This window comes from Juglans regia, chromosome 16, assembly GCF_001411555.2.
Source record: "Juglans regia cultivar Chandler chromosome 16, Walnut 2.0, whole genome shotgun sequence".
Taxonomy (NCBI): Eukaryota; Viridiplantae; Streptophyta; class Magnoliopsida; order Fagales; family Juglandaceae; genus Juglans; species Juglans regia.
Window position 1 is genome coordinate 770,737 of NC_049916.1, and position 6,613 is coordinate 777,349.

Genomic DNA, 6,613 nt, shown 5'->3' on the forward strand with positions numbered 1-6,613 from the left:
CTTTATAATCTGGGCTGTAGCCCATGAATACACAAGGTAAAGACCTGAAATCTAGTTTATGTTTATTGTAGGGTCGGAGATTAGGCCAACATGTGGACCCAAAGACATGAAGAAATTTGTAATCGGGCGGGCAGCCCATCAAGGTTTCATAAGGAGATTTGTGATTAAAAATGGGAGTGGGCATTTGATTAATTAAAAAAGCGGCCGTTTGAAAGGCCTCGGCCCAATACTTTTGAGGCATGGAAGCATGGGCCAAAAGAGAAAGACCTGTCTCAACTATATGTCGATGACGGCGTTCAATGCTCCCATTTTGAGGACGAGAATGAGGACAAGTGATGCGATGAGTGATACCAAATTGTTGAAAAATTGAACGAAGGGGACGGAATTCCCCACCCCAATCGGATTGGACGGAAATAATATTTGTAGAAAAAGTATTATGAACAAAGCGTAAAAATGACAGAATTAGTGGAGACACATTAGATTTAGTTTGCATTGGAAAAAGCCAGAGGTACTTAGAGAAATCATCTAAAACAGAAAGATAATAACGATTGCCATTGGTGGATAAAACCAAGGCCGGACCCCATACATCAAGAAATAGTAAACTAAATGGTTTATTGGACCTGGAAGGGGAACTGGGATAAGGTAAGGTATGGGCCTTGGCCTGATGACATGCTGAACAATGAGAGAACCCATGACCTGTAGATGACAGATTGAAGTGACGAAGAGTAAAAGTAGTGAGTGTGGAAGAAGGATGTCCCATGCGAAGATGCCAAAGGTAAGGAGAGGTCCGAACACCAATGTGAGCCTGAGGAGAGAGATTTGATGGAATAGTGGCCTTGTTCACAGCAACAGGAAGGACATACAATCTGTCTTCAATAGCTCCCTGAAGAAGAACGGCCCGGGAACGAGAATCCTTCACAAAAAAACAATTATGGTGAAATTCAAAAAAGACCTGATTATCATGACAAAATTGCCAAACAGAAAGAAGGTTACGACATATTGAAGGAACATGAAGTAAGTTGCGTAAAAGGAAATTGCCAAAGGAGGTGTTGAGATGAGCCGATCCTTGATGTTGAATAGGAAGAGAACTGCCATCTCCAATACTAACTGTGTCAGATCCCTGATAAGGCATAGAACCAAGATTTAGGTTAGAAAATTCAGAGGTGAAATGATGTGTAGCTGCCGTATCTGGAAACCAAGCCGAGGTAGGTGGTGAAGTAGCAGGTATCGCCGTGAAATTAGCCACCAATGAGGATGGGCCTGGTGTTTGATAAGAATAGTCAAAGCGATGGTAGCAAGAATCAGCGGAATGGCCTGATTTTCGGCAGACTTGGCACACCATGGGGGATCGATTGGTGAAGTAGTTCGAAGGAGCACGAGATCCACCTCTGCCGTGACCTCAACATCCTCCACGAAATGGAGTTCGTCCACGAGTCGAAGGAGGTGTGGAAGGGGGACGAACAGAAGTATTATGAGCTGCAAAATTGGTGCCAGAAAGGAGGGACTTAGTTCGATGAGAAAGACGAGATTCATGATTCAAGAGAAAGCTATATAGTTGGTAAGGGGAAAGGGGGTCTGGTCTGGTGGTGAGAGACGTGACAAGAGACTCATAGTCAGTCCCAAGTCCAGCCAATAGATAAACCGAAAATTCTTGGTCAGTTAAGGGATGACCGGCAGCTCCAAGAGAGGAAGAGGGGTTTTTAGCCTTAGTAAAATACTCAGAGATTGACTCAGATCCCTTCCGAAGAGTAGCAAGTTGAAATCGAGTGTGCATAGCATGAGCAGTGGACTGAGCACTAAATAAATTTTCTAAAGTGGTCCAGATATCTCGCGAGGTCTTACAGTCCAAGACCTGAGTAAAACTGACTCAGATAAGGAGGAGTTTATAGCCGAGATGATCAACTGATCTTGCAGCACCCACTGGGAATGAGCAGGAATAATTTCACCACAAATGGTGGCGGGGGGCATAGGTAAGGATCCATCAACATGGCCAAAAAGTTGATGACCCTTAAGAAATGGGACAATTTGAGCTTTCCATAGAAGATAGTTTTCTATGGTAAGCTTGACTGTGACTAAATGAGAGGCGGAAGTGGTGGTGGGAGGGTTGGTTTTGTCAGAAGTTTCCATGGATTCAAACATGAGTCGAAATGGCTCTTGATACCATGTTAAATCAAGTAAAACAGAGAGGGATGATAACTGTTTGTATAAATGCCAAAGAGAAAAGTCTGAAATATTTCTCCTCACTTTCTTTGTTTATACAGACTATTTGCCTCTTATATAGGCGTATTACAATAACAAACTTCAGGCCTTTGGCCAATCATATTGTAACACCTAGCTACCAATCTGTTATGGACAGATTCTAGAATATTTCTCTTTATACGTGCTGAATATTTCCATGTGTGCTGGACCACAAATGCTAAGCTAAGGGAGTGATGACTGAGGCCTTAATACAGCTTGATTCTTCTATGGCATTTTATGAAAGGTGTTGCATGGCCCTCTCTTAATTTCAAAAGTTAGTTTAACGGGGAGGTTTTTCCTAGCACTTATAAACTAACCATCAATCTCTTTCACAATCGATGTGGAATAATCCCAACAATCTCTTCCTTACACATCAGGTCCCTAAGTCAAAATAAAGAGTACAACACATTTCTACCGTAGACTTTTGGACCAAGATTGTTGGTAAACTTGACTCTTATATATACCAATGTTGAGTGGTCATGGCCAGCCTCTCTCAATCCCAAAAGCTAACTTAAGGGGTGAGCCTTTCTCTTATACTGATAAAGTCATGACCACCAGCCTTTTCTCCAATCGATGTGGGATAACTCAATAAAATGGTCATGTATTTCCAATCTCTTGTAGGAAGATGCTAATTATTATATTTATTGGTTATCTCGTCTTGTTTTTGAATCACCACATTATATGGGCGGGAACTTTTCTCCCTCCAAGTTCTACTTTATTTCCATGGTTTAATTTCAATCCAACACATGATATATATCCTCATTGATAAGGGAAAAAGGTACCAATTGATTACAAGAACAAAGGAATAATGCTACAAATCACATTTTTATCACACTTTTATCTCATTAGGTAAAATGTGTCATTTTTATCACTATTAATTGGATCATTTATTATTTTGTTTTTAAGATATATTTACAAGTTGACGAATAATATCACCTCATCATGGTAGAATGAAAGTGTATTTTATAGAATTTTCCATAAAAGATAAAATTTGCATCTGCCATCCACAACAATATTGTTATCTAGACATATAATAATCAGATCCAATGTGTATGCAGAACGGATGGCCGGGACTCCTCACAATGTGCATGCAAAACCATGAATTAAGATATGAAAACTACTGGGGACACAATGGGATCCCACAAAGTGACGTCAGATATTTTTTTTAATATTTTATTTCATTCTTTTCATTTTTTATTTCACTCGTGCTCTCAGTTCCCCTCTTCCAAATTTCATTTTTTCTATTATTTTTCTCACTCCCCCCTCCAGCCCAATCTACCTTCCTACACTTCACTATCCCGAAGCGAGCCCTCCTCTAGACAAAGACTAGTTCATTAGTTCACCCGCACCTCATTCCCATCGAGTCTCCGACAGCCCATACGACGTCGCCGACATCCCTCTACCACCGGATACCTCTCTATGTTTGGTTGTTGAGAAAATATAAGGAAAGATTTTGTTTCGTTGTTGAGGAAGTGAAAAGAAAATAATATTTGTTCTTTATTTAGTTGTTGAGAGGGAAAATCGCATTTTGTTCTTGTTGGGTTGTTGAGAAAATGAATGGAAAATAATATTTGTTTTGCGTTTGGTTGTTAAGAGAGAAAATTCTAATCCGTTTGATTGTTGAGAAAATTACAAAGGAAAATAGAATGAATATGAGACAAAGAGAGACCGAGAGAGAGAGAGGTATGTTGTTTGTTGCTGGTGAGGGATGGGACTGGCAGTAGCGATGTCAACGTCGGTTGTTTTCTGGGGCTGGCTCTGACAAACGCACTGGCTTTTTGCTGGGGACAATGGTGTGGGTTTGCAATGGGGAAGGGAGGGGGAGGGGATTGGGGATTGGGGATTAGGGTTGGGGAGGAGGAGGAGGAGAAAAAAAAAAACTGGACGTGGTAGTGACACATTAGTTTGTGGGATCCCTTTGTGGGATTCCTATGTGTCTCTAGCAGTCCTCTTAAGATATTATGTTCCGTATTAATATATATAGTATTGATCATGATCAGTAGAAGAAGTTCTAATTAATTAAAAGTACTATCGATATCCTTATTATATATGCATGCATGGAAAGTAATATTTAAGATAGAAATTTCACAAGCATACCTAGCTAGTACTACTCATATATATATATATAGAAATTATAAATCTAACTATATATAATAAGATTAATTTTGACCTCAAGCACATAATTAGTTATATAAATATATAACTCGGCAGCACATGGTCTTGCAAGACATGCTTGGAATGTTGAGAATATTGAGATGTGGGAAGATTATATTCCAGACTTTCTTTCTCAAGCTCTTTGACTTGATAAATGTTTATAATCTTGTTTATCTTCAATGAAGTTGGTTTTTCTATAAAAAAAAATTATATAAATATATGAGGATCGACTAGATCATACATATAATTTAATTATAATATTATGGACTAGATATATATACGCCAAGAGGATAAAAATCATGTTTTGATCATAAAATCTTAGTAATTAATAACTATATACAAGAAATGAATTAATTTGGATCAGGTCAGACTTTATAAATATTACTAATTAAGCGACAAATTAATTTAAGTTTATAAGAGTTTTTTTATCATATATAGGATTTCCGGCCGTGCTAGCTTTTCTGTTTCTAACCCTTTTTTTTTCACCCGAAAACAACAAATTAAAGCGATAAAAAATCATGTTCTATATATACATATTTATATAATATTTTGATATTTAAGCTGTAAAGTTGACGAGAATGTTGTTATCGAGTCGGTATATATACCGATCATGGATCAATAATGCATCGTTCGGCAGCATCATCGGTACCAATAAGTTTGTAGATAAGGAATCAGTTAACTTACATATTATAATGTCCACTACTCGAACAAGTCAGAGATCAGGAATATTGATCAGTGATCGCTCTATCGCTGCCAAACTTATTCACACTTACGATCATGCATGTCAATTTATATATTAATTAATTGACATATAAATTATTATATTGCCCCGAAAAGTTTAAAAACATATAAATTAGCTTATTTCTTAAAGAAATTAAAACAACTAAAATATAAGTTTTAAAAATCTAAAAAAGTAAAAATTAAATGTATAAAAAAACATATATAAATCTCTCCTATATATAATTAAATGTGGTTTGTAGTAAGTGTTAAAGGGCGCCTAAATTCGGCACAACAGATCGAAAGGGGTGAAAGAGTTATTCCTGGCCCGCTATGGCAATCTAGGTCTCGATCAATGTGGTGTGGAGCTCTCGACAGTGGTCTGGTACTGCTGTACAGTGTTAGTGCATACATCTATGATAGTGAAAAGAAAATAAGTATAAGGAAAATAAAGAGAGTGAGACACACAAATTTACGTGGTTTGGTATTGGATATACGTCCACGGGAATTTGGGATGGGGGAGTCAACTATAATATGCTTATTTTACAATCTCTCTTGGTCTCTCATCCTCACTGTATAATGGATATTGGAGGTCTATCTTCTGGCGAAGACATCATCGCTGGAGCTCCTATTGCCAGGTTGAAGAAGCCCTTCTGGAAGTCGAAGTCTCCCAGGAGAAGCTTGGCCCAAAAGTCTCTAAAGTCTTCTGGTTCTCTCCCTTTTATCTTATGCCCCATCTCTCTACTTTACGACCCTTCACCCTTCCTTTATGTCACATTACCTCTTATTTATGTCAACTCCCATCTTTTTCTTGTGACACCTTAACACACTTCTCAACCTTTTGTCCCTTCCCTTTCTCTTCTTATTCTTCCCTCCTTATGAGTCCCCCTACGGTGAGTTGGGCCTAGAAAATACTATAGGTCTATTATTATTTTATCCCTTCCAGTAAGAGTTATGATAAAAAAAAAATATATATATATATATATATATTTCTCACAATTAAAAAGGCCCGATGCACTTGACTCGTGAATTAAGTTAAAAATAAATAAATAAATAAAATTAAGAGACCCTGACCATACAGTGTGTATATATATATATTTATATAGAAAAATATAATCAACTTGAATTCGGGACAACCATTCGAAATCTTAGTGAAAGACTGGATTAATTATTTCATGTTTGTTTTTCATAAAAAAATATCAATTGAAGTGAATGGTATTTTTAATTTTTCCCATCTCTTCTCGAAAAACAAGTGGGTTATTTATTTGCAAAATTGTGCTCAATTTCATTGTGATAATTCCGCCAAGATCTCCTTTTTAGTCGGGAGAAGAATCCCCACCAATCGGACTTTTTGAAGGATATATATATCTCCTTTAACTTAAAAGTGGCTATAAATAGCATGAACAGTAATGAACATGGTACAGTACTACAGTAATGAACAATGTTGAACAGTGCGAACAGTATGAAACATGCTAAAGTAATCAACAGTGCCGAACAATGTTAC